The following is a 16,145-nucleotide window of genomic DNA, read 5'->3' on the forward strand; positions in this document are numbered from 1 at the left end:
TATATAAAAAAATTATTTACTTTTGGTATAAAAAAATCACGATCTTTCTTGTGTGTCACGATTTTAATCAGGTAGTTATGAGTGTATTATTGATCATACCCAAAGTTTTAAAAAAAGAAATTCTTACCCTTTGTGACACCCCTCAAGCTCTTGAATTTAATATTTAATGGTTAAAAATAATTGTGATCTCCTTGTAATCAAAATAAATGATCTTATAGGATGCTCACACCATAGAGTAATTATTAGAAAAAATTACAAAAGACACCCTAAACTAGACTATCTATGCAGTGTACTCCCACTCCAATCTTTTCTCACTTTTTTCCCCAAACAACGTTTCCTCACAAATAACCCTCAACTCAAAAGTAGGATGAAATAAGACTAAACTACCCTTATTTGTTTTCATACGGCCTTCTCTCTCTTATTTTCACACACGCTCCGGCATTCTAAATGTGCATTCCGGCATTATGAGAACTTTCTCTGGTAGTACAAAGGCGCCCTTCGACGTTTCACTCTGACAATGAAGTCTCTGGAGCCACAACGCTCCGACAGTATAAACAAGCGCTCTAGCATTCTAAATGTACGGAGCATTTTGAGAGCGTGCTCCGGCAGTGCAAATATGTGCTTCGGCATTGCAAAGATCCGCTCCGACAGTATGCTACTTGGGACTCGCGAATTAATTTGGTTTGTATGGGAATGGCATTTACGTCCAAAAAATAACAAATATTTACTTTAGGGGGTTTTGAGAATAAATGTTGTTTTGGGGAAAATTTTGAGATAAAAAATTGGGGTGGGGGTAAGTTGCATAGATAGTCAATTTTAGGGTGTTTTTTATAATTTTCCCTAATTATTATTGTACTCAATAATTTTGGGTATTTCTATACCATTATTTTGTACATTGAGCATTTTTTTAATAATGGTATTTTTTTTCTTGAACAGGATGTCACGTCATCCACATGAGGTATGACATCATCCACATGGAACATTAAATGCCACTAGTGTACTTCATGTGGGTGATGTTACACCTATGTTGATTACATCAATAAAAAATACGCTTATTAAAAAAATGTTCCAAGTACAAAACAATAGTATAAAAGTATCCAAAATTGTTTAGTACAATGATAAATTACTTCATAGAGTGAGCACCCTGATATGTATGGGCAGTGATTTCATGCAACCATGGTATCATAGTATAATGCAACTACTTTTAGAAAACTATGTTTGTGGTATTTGTATGACCCAAAAATTTGTACACATACTCTGTTCATCTAAATAATCAATCCCAAAAAAAAAAAATTTCGATTTGAACTCTAGATATGGTCAAAATGAGTCCCTTCCAACTACGAATATAGACCATTCATTAGGTGAATTTCAAGATATTAACCTTTACAAACTCAAAATCATTTTTTTCCTTTTAAACATTGTTTATCTAGTGATAATAAAGCCATCTAAAAAAATTAGAAAATAAAAATTTCTTTTAAGGCCTAGACCTAAGCATCTTATCAAAATGGACGGTTTATGTTATTTGGGCTAAAAAAAAATATTTTCTAAGTTGCATTTTCATTTTTTTTTTTTTTGTTTATTAGAATGAAAAGAATCATATTTGAAAATTTGGATCAAACAAATGGCCCCAACATAGTTTTTGAAAGTTGTTGTGTCATATTACTATATATATTACTATATAATCATTGCATGGAATCCTTGCCCTTTTATATATATATATATATATATATATATATATATATATATATATATATATATATATATATATATATATATATATATATATATATATATATATGAGCAATGATTTAATGCAATCGTTATATAGTAATATGATGCAACAACCTTAAAAAGCCATATTGTGTCCATTTGTTTGATCCAAATTTTGAAGTATACACTCTTTACATTCTAATGAACAATCACAAAAGAAATATATATTTGAAAACATAACTTAGAAAGTATTTTTTTTGCCCAATTGACATAAGCCGTTCATTTTGGTAAGATGTTTAAATCTAGGCCTTAGAAGGATTTTTTCATTTTCAATATTTTTTGATGGCTTTATTATCATTAGATGAACAATGTTAAAAGAAAAAAAAAAGAAGATTTTGAAGTTATAAAGGCTAAGATCTTGAAATTCACAAAATAAATGGTCTAGATTCGTTTTCGGAGGGGACTCTTTTTGACCTTATCTAGGGTTCAAATTGAACTTTTTTTTGAGGGGGATTGATTGTTGAGATGAAAAGAGTGTGTGTGCAAAATTTGAGGTCATACAAATACCACAAACATGGTTTTCTAGAAGTGTCGTTGTACTATACTATGATACAACAGTTGCATTGGATCATTCATATATATATATATATATATGGGAAAGCATAGAATGAGGCCATTTACCTTTGATGCAAGATGGTCACATTCGTCTTGACCATTAGATGTGAAATTTGGTGGTTGCAATTCTATTGACCAAGCTCAAACTTTTAAAGAAATTTTCTCGAACCCTATGACACATCCAAGCTATCAAATTTCACATCAAATGGTTGTCAGAAATTGTAACCACCTTGTATCAAAGGTAAATAGTCTCGTTGCATATATATATATATATATATATATATATATATATAAGAAGATACTACAAAACGCCTATAGGCAAAAATGAATAGTGATTTCGCCTGCCTTCATCACTGTCCAAAGTTCATCGCACGATCACGATTGTTTGGTAGTGTTTCATTTTTCATGTTTTTTCTACAAATCATAATGGCCTGAAATTTGAAGCTTGTTTTCATCAAAAATATGAAAATCTATGAAAAATATAAAAAAAATATTTTACATGAAAAAATTGACCAAATTACCCCCAAAAAAATTCGAGGGTATTTTGATCAATTTATATTTTACAAATTATTTTTTTAATATTTTTATTAGGTGCGCATCACTAAGATGTACACACACTCTAAATTTCAGAGTATTCTAATTTGTAAAAAAAAAAAAAATTAAACATTACCAGACAATCGTGACCGTACGATGAACTTTGGACGGTGATGCGGGATAGGCAAAATCATTGTTCAATTTCGCCTATAGGCGTTGGGAAGACTTTTCCACTTATATATATATATATATATATATATATATATATATATATATATATATATATATATATATATATATATATATATATTTTTTTTAACAGAGAATCGGCTCGAAACCATACTATCCCAAAACTAGTTCGGTCTTGACTAATTTATAACTGAATCAACAATCCAGATAGAAAATCGCCAAGTTTTAAAATACACGATCGGACAAGTGATAAAACACATATATATATGACTCTATGAATCATATCATATCTTTTCCTCATCAGTGGGACACTAGAGATAGAGATCGAAATGGGGTTGGCAACGGGTTGGGTACGGGTCGGGTTGGAGTGGACCTAAACCCATATCCAAATAGTATTTGGGTCCAAAAGTTGGACCCATACCCGTACTTGTCGGGTCCTGGGTCTGGTCGGGTCCATTGCCACCTTCACTATGAGTTTTTTCTTTTCTTTTACCATCATATACGTATATTATTGACAACAATGTCACAATCACCCACCATTAGATTTTAAACCATATGATTTGTCGTCACTAGCTAAAGATGACTACGAGTTCTTATTGTATATGATCATTAATGTACCCAAACGAATAGGATTTGAAGTATTTTATCTCCAACAGTCTACGGGTATAGGTCGGGTCTAACTGGACTCGGACCTAGAACCGATAGTGTTCGGGTCCAAGTTTTGGATCCGGACCCGACCCACTGGGTCCAAATGTTAGACCCATACCCAGACCTATGTCAAGTTACCCGGCAGGTCCCGGGTATGGTCCAGGTCCATTGCCACCCCTGCACCAAGACTGTGTAAATAAATAATAATTTTATTTAGAAAAAAAAGGACCAACTTGGGAAAGTAAGAGTTTGTTTTGAAGAAATAGTTCAGCTTCCAAATAGCTTAAAATGTTCCACGTGACCATAGAAAATTTATGGTCATGAGTTTTTCACCATCCATGGAGGTGGATAGTGGTCCCACCACTGGGTCATGTTATTTTGTTGCTGTTCTCCTGGGTTTCCATCACTCCCAATCGATCATTGTTTTGTTGATGATGACAGTTGTGACCATAGATATGATAACGGTCATATGGACCATAGTATGGCTTCCCTGAAATAAATGGAGAGAAGGGTTGGAACATTCGAGTTGGTGCGTCAAACAAGCCTCATGCAGCGGCGGTGGCAGAAAAGCAGCTTTTTATGGGCAGTTCAGTGCATGTAGGGGAGATACGAGTAAGAAATATGTCGCCTGCTGGTTGCCAGGTTACCGTTGCATTTATGCAGGCACTGCTCTTTCTACGTGTACCTGTGACATACGACTACTCTTGCATTTAGTTATCACGGCCCCATTAGGCCGCCAAGTCCGGACCGGTCGAACTTTCAACTATTGCTATGGTTGAATGGTCGGTTAAATGGTCTTATCTAATGATTGAAAATTCGGCGAGTCGAACGGATTCGTCTAGTTCGACTCAGGAACCAGCACACCCATGCCGGTTCCATAGAAATACAAGGAATCGCCCGTGTCTCGAGAGAACCGGGCGATTTCCAACAGTAAACTTGCCGGGTCATCGATTCGAAATAGAAAAACACGGGTGTAACAATGTTCTTCACGAGATCTTTGATTTTTTTGTCATTTTTCATCGTTTTCAGCTTTTTAATCGAATCTTTCAACCTTTACTTTAATCTTTTTAGACATTTCAATCAATAAATTGTTGTAGAATCATTGATTTTGATCACAAATAATTGGATCTGTGAAGAACAAAGCGTGAGTTTTAGGGTTCCACCATTGCTATGATTTCAAGCAAAATAGGACATCATTTTTTGTAAAATATGAGGGTTATTGATTTTAAGAGTGTCGTTTACAAGTTTTTGTTCATAATTTGTGAGTATTTTGAACTATTACATCTTAGATTTGAATTTAAAGTCACGGGTGCAAGAAAAACAGGTAAGAACTGTGTTTTTTTTTTTTCTCGCTATTCTATCAATTTTATTCGATATTTTACAAATAATGTGCTAATATTATAGAGTTTTGATTCCTTATAGTGTTGTTTATCATCAATGTATTCAATTTGATATGATTTATTCAATTTAAGGTTGATTTTCGAGAAAAAATAACTGATGTTTGTGAAGAACTGCATATTTTTTTTTTTTTCAGCCATTCAATCGATATTACTCAATTATATGTAAATAATGGGTTAAATTTATAGGGTTTTGATTCCTTATAGTGTTGTTTATCATCACATGTATTCAATTTGTTATGATTTATTCAATTTGAGCTTGATTTTTGAGAAAAAATGACTGATGTCTATGAAAAACTGCATTTTTTTTCCCCCCACCATTTAATCAATTTTACTCAATTATTTACAAATAATATGTTAATTTTATAGGATTTTGATTCCTTATAGTGTTGTTTATCATCAAATATATTCAATTTGATTTAATTTATTCAATTTGAGCTTGATTTTTGAGATATAATGACTGATATCAGGTGGGTTTGTGAAGAACTGCGTTTTTTTTTTCCCCCATTCAATCGATTTTATTTCTTTTTTTTGATAATAATGTGTTAATAAATAACATGTATTCAATTTGATGTAAATTATTCGATTTGAGGCGGATTTTCGAGTTGGAATGATTGATGTCAGGTGGGTCTGTGAAGAACTGCGTTTTTTTTTAAAAAAAAATTGATGATCGATTTATTCGAGAAATCATGACTTTCTGAAAACTTGTTAAAATCATGACTAGGTTTTGATTATCTTAAAGAATTAAACTGTATTTTTCATTTTTATTGTAAAAAATTGCATGGTGAATTATTGATGCAAAGAAGTACATGTTGTTAAATTTTTAATGCAAAATTGTATTTTTAAATTTTTATTATTAAAAAATTACATGTTGATAAATTATTGATGCAAAAAAATACATGTTGTTAAAATTTTAATGCAAAATTGTATTTTTTAATTTTTATTGTTAAAAAATTGCATGTTGATAAATTATTGATGCAAAAAAATACATGTTATTAAATTTTTAATGAAAAAACTGTATTTTTTAATTTTAATGCATAAAATGTATGTATATGATTGATAAATATTTTATCATTATATTATTTTGGATGACTATATCATTGTAAAGATTATTTGTGGCATGTATATATATTCTTGGAATTAATTGTATGAATATCATTGTAAAAAAATCGTAGCATGTATGATAAATATATTATCTTGCATTTTCCAATTTTATTGTTAAATTTTTAATGCAAAAAAATGTATGTTGATACATAAATTGTATATATATTCTTGATAATTGAGTTGCAGGTATGTTTGGAGCTTGTATTTTTTTATTATATTATCTTGCATTTTTGTAATTGAGATGTATAACTATTTGTGGTCATTTTAATTGAGTTGGGATTGTGCCCATATATTAAATTAAATATTATTTGTGGCATTGTGAATGACTATATCATTGTAAATATTTTTTATGCCTAATGTACGTGTAGTGGCATTATGGATGATTATATTATTGTAATGGCTGATATAGATTATTTTTATCTATAATGTTGCATAAATAAATTATTTTTGTCAGTAGGAACTAAAATATTTTTGCCAATAGAAGTATTTTGCATTAACAACAAATATAACTTCATGAACTACCCTTACATGTTATCACTACACATGGTGATTATTTTTCATGTTGAATTGTCAGGTTAATTTTTAACCATTTACATATTAAAACATTTGAACCATGACAAGATCTAGGGAAGACCCTACATGGCAACATGGGGTCAGACTTGATCCCAACAAAAAAGATAAAATTATTTGTAATTATTGTCAAAAAGTGATAAGTAGTGGGGTACATAGGTTCAAGCAACACTTGACAGGGGTTAAGGGAGATGTTTCTGGGTGCAATAGTGTCCCTAGTAATGTACCAAAGCAGATGATGGATGTGGAGATAACATGTTTATAAACACCATCGAACGGGAATGATCCAGAAATAATGACTTGGGGATGGCCACAAGAATGAGTTTACAGGAAACATACAAGAGGGAATGCGGGTTTAGAATGCCTGGTGGTTATGACATGGGCATGCATGGTGGGCCTAGCTCAGACATGCATGGCGGGCCCAACTCGAGCATGTATGGCAGGCCCAACTCAAATATGTATGGAGGGGTTGGTGGCAATATGTATCAAGAGGAATTAGACGTTGAAGACATTCTTTCTGGCTTATTTAGAAGTGCCAGTATTGCAGGCCATGATCGTATAAACCCATTTCTCTCAAAGCCTAAGTCACAACAGATGACCCTTAACGGTATGGTGAAATGTACGAGGAAAATGTTGGGTAGATATATTGGTAAATAGTTATACGATAAAGAGATCCCCTTTGATGTAGCCAATAACCCATATTTCCCACCTATGGTCAACGCAATCTGTAGAGCCGGGCTCCGGATAAAGCCCCCGACGACATATGAGCTCAGTGGGCCATTCTTGGATGAAGATGTGGAGGAAATTAGAAAGTGGATTGAAGAATATAAACAGAGTTGGCCAAGAACATGCATTACTCTCATGAGTGATGATTGGTTGAATAAGGTTAGCAAAAAGGAGTTTTTTAACTTCTTGACCTATTCCCCAAAAGGTATAATTTTTTTGACTAACAAAGGCGTATCAGGGATAAAGAAGTATGCAAACTTCTTGGTACGACTATATGATCAGATAGTGGAGAAGGTGGGAGATAAGCATGTAGTCCAGTTTATTATGGACAATGCGTGTCCACGTGTTTCTGCGGGCAGGAAGTTGATGGATAAGAGAAAACATCTAGTATGGATCCCATGTGCTACACACAGCATCCATCTTATGTTAGAGGAGATAGGTAAGATCAAAATTATGAAGGAGACTCTACAGGAAGCAAGGTTGGTGTCAAGATTTATATATAACCACTCTAAAATTTTATTTTTGTTCAGAGAATAGTCTAAGAAAAAAGAGATAATCAGTTCTGCAATAACCCGCTTTGCGATAACCAATCTCTTTTTTATTGCATTAACAATTGTTCTTGCCCTTACAATGCTTTTTGCATTTTAATCCAGCTGAATGGTGGGAGTTATATGGTAGTGATGTACCTCACCTAAAGAGGATAGCAATCAAGGTGTTCTCCCAGATATGTTTTGCTTTTGGGTGTGAGCGAAACTGGAGTACATTCCAATGGTTGCACACTTCTAGGAGAAATCGACTCGCTTCGGAGAGGCTTCATAAACTAGTCTACGTTCATTATAACTTAAACCTTCGAGAGCGACAAATAAGAAGGAAGCTTGAAGACTACGGGCCGATAGACTTGGACACAATATTTGTCATAGACACAGCAGAACAATGGATAGTATAGGAAGATGAGCCAGTATTGCACAAGAAAGCGTTTCTTGAGGCTATTGGTAAGGAAGATCTTGAAGAAGGTGATGAACAACATAAAAGAAGAAGCAGCCCGCCAACATATCAACAATTCATCTGAGATGTCGGTGATATTATAACTAATGAGGGAGAGTGAGAAGGGGGTCTAAGGGAAAATGAGAGAGATAATAATTCTGAGGCCACCCAATCCCAGCCAAATTGTTCACATATCAAATCCCAATAGCAAGAGGATAGGGATGAACACGACAGTGTAGGTGAGCATGAAGGATGGACAAGCTTTGAGGATTTTGGATGAGGACCACAACAAACACTAACACTCAGGGATTTGAGTATAATCAGGTGCCCACTAATTTGGATGATTCGTTTTTAGAACGAGTCAATGAATTGTCACGCGAATTCAATCAATAGCACCAACGTGACCAAGATGAAGAATGATGTCGTCTGTCATTTTATTTTTAGGTCGTATGTTACGAATTGTATGCTTTATTGTAGTCCATGTATGATGATATACTTAATCTATCATAATTCTATATTTATCCTTTTGTGTGATGTAAATTAAATGGTAAACATTAGTTCATGTAGGGAAAACATATATCAATATTCGCATATTCATGCAAAGAAATGAAAATTCTTAATAGAATACCCCCATTTCTTATTGGATTCCTAAAAAACAATATTTATAATGAATTTAATAATTTTTTTGGATTTTTTTTAAGGCTTAATCCGACCGATTCGGCTGATTCCCGATCCGGATCGTCGATTCACAGATCCGAATGGGTTTTTGAGGTGCTCGATCCAGGTCACTGATCCGCTTTGTAAACCACTGGTCTTATCCAATGTTAAAAAACAGTGGATTAGTGACCGAATTGTTCACACCCATGCTCCTGTCGGATCGGTGGATTGGATTGGAAAATTGATCGAATTGACAAATTTTCACTCAATTTTTTTCTTCAAAAAATCACTATAAATCTCTAAAAATAATGTCTTTTTAGTTTTAAAAAGATATTAAGAGTGGTGCATTATGTACTTTCATTACTTTGTGAAAATAGGTGAATACTGAGATGCTGTTTGCTTGTGTGGATGTTTGTGTAATTATTAATTATAATATAGTATTATAATATTACATCAAAATAATTTAAAAATATTAAAAATCACTTTCATATTATCATATTAAAAATAATAATTTCCCATATAAAATTAGTATCAAAGTATCAAATATTTATCAATTCGATTTACTCATCCAAAATTATCGCAACCTAACTAACTATAATACTATATAGTAAAATTGAAATTATTGATTTATATTTTATAATTATTTTACTATATAAATAAGAGAAAAATATAAAATATCTTATAATATCATATAATTTTTATAATCTTATTTACAACAATAAGAAAAATAATACATTAAATAACTTATAATGTAAATAAATGAATAAATAAAATACAATATTTAATTATATATGTATAATTATTAATTATAATGTTATAGTAAATGTGATTAAAAAATTATTAGAAAATGCATCCATATCATGAGTAAAAACAAAAATAAAACCCCAACAAATTTTAATATCACGACATTAAAAAAAATTAAAAAAAAAATATTTTACTTTAGAAAATGAAAAATGAATATATCAAAATTAAAAAAAAAAAATTTGCGTCTTGAAACATGCATATCAGCTGCATCAAATAATAAGGGAAGACAACCCTCGGTAAAGGAGCAGATGCCTCTCTCTTGAGTCGGGCCTTAGGAAAGACTGCTCATACCAAGTTCCATCCTAACTTGGATGAGCTAATCACCTTCGCCCACAAGAAACTAAAAAGTTAATTGAAAAGAGGTGTTCAATTGTCCACGAGGAAAGGGAATCGATATGGTGCAATCACCTACAAGCCCCTCGAGGAGCTTAATCCCTTCTTCCTATTGCGGGAACTCATGGCCAAAGAAGAGAGCATCGTGGCCTGTTGCCATGTGATTAATGCCCAAGAGGATGGTGAATGTGACCTCCAAGTACTAATCAATAATGAGGAGCCTCTTCTTACCGGGGGCCAATGGGCAGAATGTCGGGGTATCCGAGCTTCAAGCACCCTCATGAACTTAGAGCTTGCATCGGACGTAAGCTCAAGAGCTGGACAAACCAACCAATGCCCTCTTGCCTAATTTACTTATTTATTCATCACGATGAGCCCACCCTTGGAGATAGGCCCCACCCTTTTAAGGCCTTGAAAGGCCATAACTACAACAGGGGGCCCTGAGATATATTAATTTGAAGCATTTTAAGGTGGCTGTTGTCACACTCCAAGAATTTACAGTACTGTTATTCCTGAGATGTGACAGACAAAACATATATACATCTATTGATAGGACAAATTTATAGTGGCGGGCTCTTACAAAATAAATAAAAAAAGCTAGCACAACAACAGTATCTTCCAAAGTTGATCTTGACTAGCACTCAAAATGAATCCGTAGTTATCCTGAAAAAATGTTTACCATAGTTTGATGAGTTTGGCTACTCAGTAAGTGATCATCATAATCCTAAAAATAATCATGATTGAAAGATATCAATATTTTTCAAAATGAGATCTATTAACAGAAATGCATCAACAGTTTCACTTTCAATAAATGCATAATTAAGTATAATCCGAGTAATTGAAATGCTTATAACACTTTTAACGGCAGTACATAATTCAAAGGATTTCACAAAAGACCCTACTGGCGTCCCAAGTAGGTCACCTATATACCCCATCAGCGTCCTGATGGGTCAACTTAATCCCTATCGCCGTCCCAGATAGGTCCACTTAATCCCTGCAGGTCCACTTATACCTCACCGACGTACCGGATGAGTCCACTTAATCCCTACCGGCGTCCCAGATAGGTCCACTTATACCTCACCGGTGAACCGGATGAGTCCACTTGCATACTTAAATTATTTCTAAATCTCTTTAAACATTCGAAAGCAGTAATATCATGTACTCAACATATCACTGAAATCATTAATATGAATTTCACTTAAACCATTAATAACAGTCACTCTCTATAACATTTCAAAAATAACTAATCAAATATTTTGGGCTCAAATTTAGAAAGGTAGCAGTTTGTAAAGGCATTCTAGCATAATTGCCAATTTAATATGTATAGAAAAATTCTTATAAAAATTCAAGAATACGAAATTATCACAATTTATGGGATATCAATCCACAAATAAGTATTTCACAACAATACTATAATCAATTGCAAAAATATCAATTTTTTTAAATAATAAGGCAGTCATTTGCACATGAATTTTACAATGTCTAAATATTCAGAACAATAGAAAGAAATATCACAATTTTACTAAAAGTAGAAATATCACATTTATTTCTAACAATAAACAAGAAAAATAAATAAATTTATTTTTCTAATTTACAGCATTCAAAATTTCTAACATAGATAAAATATCACAATTTTTATTAGAAAGATTATTTTTCAAGATAATGAGGTCACGTGCGCATAAAATTTATCGCCCCTAAAATTCATGATAATAAGCAGAAATAATTATTTCATTTCATTTTTAAAAAGAATGGATTATTTTTCGAGACAATGGGGTCAATTACACACAAAACTTATAAAATAAAGATCCTGGACGGAAATATCGCTATTTATTAAAAACAGACTATTTTTCAGGAAGACGATGTCACTTACTCACAAATATTTGAGAGGGAGCTTCCGATAAAAATTCGGTTCAAGAGAGGAGTTCATTGTGTTTCGACCAGAGAGAGAGAGAGATCTCAAAATTTTATAGGGTGGGAGTGCTCACCTCCTCCTATTTAAATTCTTATAACGTATTATTATATTATTTTATTACGCTCTACCTCATACCTGAGGTGTCGCGTTAAGAGTCTGCTTTTAACATACAAAAACCACGTCTACCAAAGGACGTGGCAAGCAGCAGCAGGCAAAAGCAGCAGCAAGCAAACAAACAGACCATCACCTATTTAAAAGCATCTTTTCTCTTTTTTTTTTTTTTTTTTTTTTTTTTTTTTTGAAATTTTAGGATTGTTACATTCTTCCCCCCTTAAAGAAATTTAGTCCTCTAAATTTGTGTACCTGATTACTGAAAAAGATAGGGGTATTTTTCTCTGATTTCGTCTTCTCGTTCCCAAGTCGACTCTTCTCTTGAATGGTACTGCCATAATACACGGACCAAAGGAATCTCCTTGTTACGCAACACTTGCACCCTTCTATCCAGTATCAAAATTGGCTGCTCAATGAAGGATAGGTCCTTCCTGATCGGTAAAGGTTCATATTTTGAGATATGAGATGGGTCGGGCTGATATTTTCGTAGTGAAGATACATGAAAGACATTATGGACATTTGCCAATTCGGGTGATAAGGCAAGTCTATAAGCGACACCTCCGATTCTTTCCAGGATTTCAAATGGTCCGATGTAACGTGGGCTCAACTTTCCTTTCTTGTAGAATCTCATAATGCCCTTTATTGGTGAGATTTTTAGGAAAACTCGATCACTTTCCTCAAATTCAAGATCTCTCCTTCGATTATCGGCATAACTCTTTTGCCGACACTGAGCTGTCCTGAGCCTTTCACGAATTAATGTTATTTTATCTGTGGTTATCTGGACAATTTCTGGCCCCAAAAGCTTTCTTTCACCAACCTCGTCCCAACATATGCGTGACCTTCATTTCCTTCCATACAGGGCTTCATATGGTGCTATCTGAATACTGGCTTGGAAGCTATTATTATAAGCAACCTCAATCAGGGGTAAATGGTCATCCCAGCTTCCTGTAAGGTCAATAACACAGGCCCTCAGCATATCTTCCAAGGTTTGGATGGTCCTCTCCGATTGTCCATCAGTTTGGGGGTGAAAGGCAGTACTAAAGGTGAGTCTCGTCCCCATGGCTGACTGTAGTCTAGCCTAAAATTTAGAAGTAAACCGAGTATCCCTGTCCAATATAATACTGAAAGGAACTCCATGTAATCGCACTATTTCCTTAATGTACAACTGAGCCAGTCGATCCAAAGTGTACGTCGTGCGAATCGGTAGAAAGTGGGCAGCTTTGGTCAATCGGTTCACAATGACCCAAATGCTATCATGTCCTGAATTTGTTCTAGGCAAGCCAGAGACAAAATCCATAGAGATGTGCTCCCACTTCCATTTTGGGACGAGTAAAGGCTGCAACAACCCAGCGGGCCTTTGATGTTCAGCTTTTACTTGCTGGCATGTTAGGCATTTAGACACAAATAATGCTACCTCTTTTTTCATATTATTCCACCAAAAGGTTTTCTTCAGGTCCTGATACATTTTAATACTTTCGGGATGTATTGTATAACGAGAATGATGTGCTTCTTCTAAGATAGCTTTCTTTACACTCTTATCATTCGGGACACAAACCCGACCTTTGAATCTTAGCAAATCTTCACTACATATAGAGAATTCATCTCTCTTTCCTTGCTTCACCTCTTCTATAATTGTTATAAGCTGAGGGTCTTTCTTTTGTTCCAATAGAATCTGTTGGATTAATTGGGGTTCCACCTTAATGTTGGCAGTCATACTTACCACACCATTAATGGACGGAGTTGGATGCCAATCCACTATTTCCTCTAACAATCGCATTTCTTGGATCATTAGATGAGCTTAGACTCCCGTAGATTTTCTACTTAGAGCGTCGGCCACAATGTTAGGTTTTCCTGAATGATAATGGATTGTACAATCATAATCTTTTAAGAAATCCATCCATCTTATCTGCTGCATATTTAAATCTTTCTAAGAGAAAAGGTATTTCAAACTCTTATGATCCGTGTATATTACGAATTGCTCACCATATAGATAATGCCTCCATATTTTCAAAGCGAATACTATTGCAGCTAGCTCCAAATCATGAATTGGATATTTTTTCTCATATTCTTTCAACTGTCTGGATGCATATGCTACTACTTTCCCATATTGCATTAATACACAGCCCAAACCTTTATGTGAAGCATCACTATAAATCACAAATCCCCCACTCCCCTCAGGAATAGTTAAAATAGGTGCTGAAGTTAATCGAACTTTTAGTTCTTGAAAACTCTCCTCACATTCACTTGTCCACTCAAATTTGACATTTTTCTGTATCAATCGAGTCAATGGGATTGCGATTCGAGAAAATCCTTCTACAAATTTTCTGTAATATCCTGCCAATCCCAAAAAGCTTCGAACTTCAGTCACATTACTTGGTTGTTTCCAATTAACAACGGCTTCAACCTTTGAAGGATCAACTGATAGACCTTCTTTTGATATGACATGTACTAAAAATGTCACTTGTTCAAGCCAAAATTCACATTTACTAAGTTTGGCATACAATTTCTTCTCTCTTAATATTTGCAATACCATTCTTACATGCTGCTCATGTTCCTTCTGATTCTTGGAATAAATTAAAATATCATCGATGAATACCACAATAAATTTATCCAAAAAGGGCTTAAAGATCCGATTCATCAAATCCATAAATGCAGCTGGTGCATTGGTTAATCTAAAAGGCATGACTAAAAATTCATAATGGCCATACCTTGTTCTGAAAGCTGTCTTGAGTACATCTTCACTTTTAATCTTAAGCTGATGGTATCCAGATCTAAGATCAATTTTTGAAAACACTTGTGATCCTTGTAATTGATCAAATAAATCATCAATTCTAGGTAATGGATACTTATTTTTCACTGTCACTTGGTTCAACTATCTATAATCAATACACAATCTCATAGTCCCATCTCTCTTTTTAACAAACAGTACTGGAGCACCCCAAGGTGACACACTGGGCCTAATAAAACCTTTATCTAATAATTCTTCCAATTGTTGTTTCAGTTCTTTAAGTTCTGCAGGAGCCATTCTGTAAGGTGCCTTAGAAATTGGTGCTACCCCTGGCAATAATTCAATGGAGAATTCAATTTCCCTGTCAGGCGGTAATCCTGGCAATTCTTCAGGAAAAACGTCGGGAAATTCTCGGATAACCGGAGTGGTATCCAAATTTATTTCTTCCTTCCTATCTTCTTTGATATAGGCAAGAAAGCCTTGACACCCTTTTCGAAGGAGGCGATTAGCTCAAATACAAGAGATTAAATATGATGGGGAGTCTTCTTTGACACCATTGAAGTAAAATACTGGTTGATTCGGAATACTAAAGGTAACAATTTTCTTATAACCATCAATACTTGCATGGTATGCAGAAAGCCATTCCATGCCTAAGATTACATCAAAATCTTGAATTTCCAAGAGTATTAAATCAACCAACAGTTCCTTTTCTTCTATCTTTATTACACATGATTTGTACATTATATTGGTGTTAATTGAATCTCCCATCGGTGTGGCTACCTCTAGAATGTATTCTAATTGTTCTGGTTCTACCTTTAAGTGGCATGCAAAGTGTTGTGACACAAATGAATGAGTAGATCCAGGATCAATCAAAACATGAGCTACTTTTTGGAAGATAGTAAGAGTACCTTGGATCACTGATTTTGAGGCCTGAGCGTCTTGCTCGGTAATCACAAATACTCTTCCCTTCATCTGAGGCTTTGGAGCTATCTCTCCCTGCTTTGGAAGCTGTTGTGTCTGTAAGCTAGGACATTGTTTAATCTGGTGTCCCAATTTTCCACATTTAAAACAGGCTTCGGTATTCCAATAACAAGGGCTTGATCCATGATTTTTCCCACATTTT

This window comes from Amborella trichopoda, chromosome 1, assembly GCF_054954075.1.
Source record: "Amborella trichopoda isolate Santa Cruz 75 chromosome 1, AtrichopodaSantaCruz75HAP2 v2.0, whole genome shotgun sequence".
Taxonomy (NCBI): Eukaryota; Viridiplantae; Streptophyta; class Magnoliopsida; order Amborellales; family Amborellaceae; genus Amborella; species Amborella trichopoda.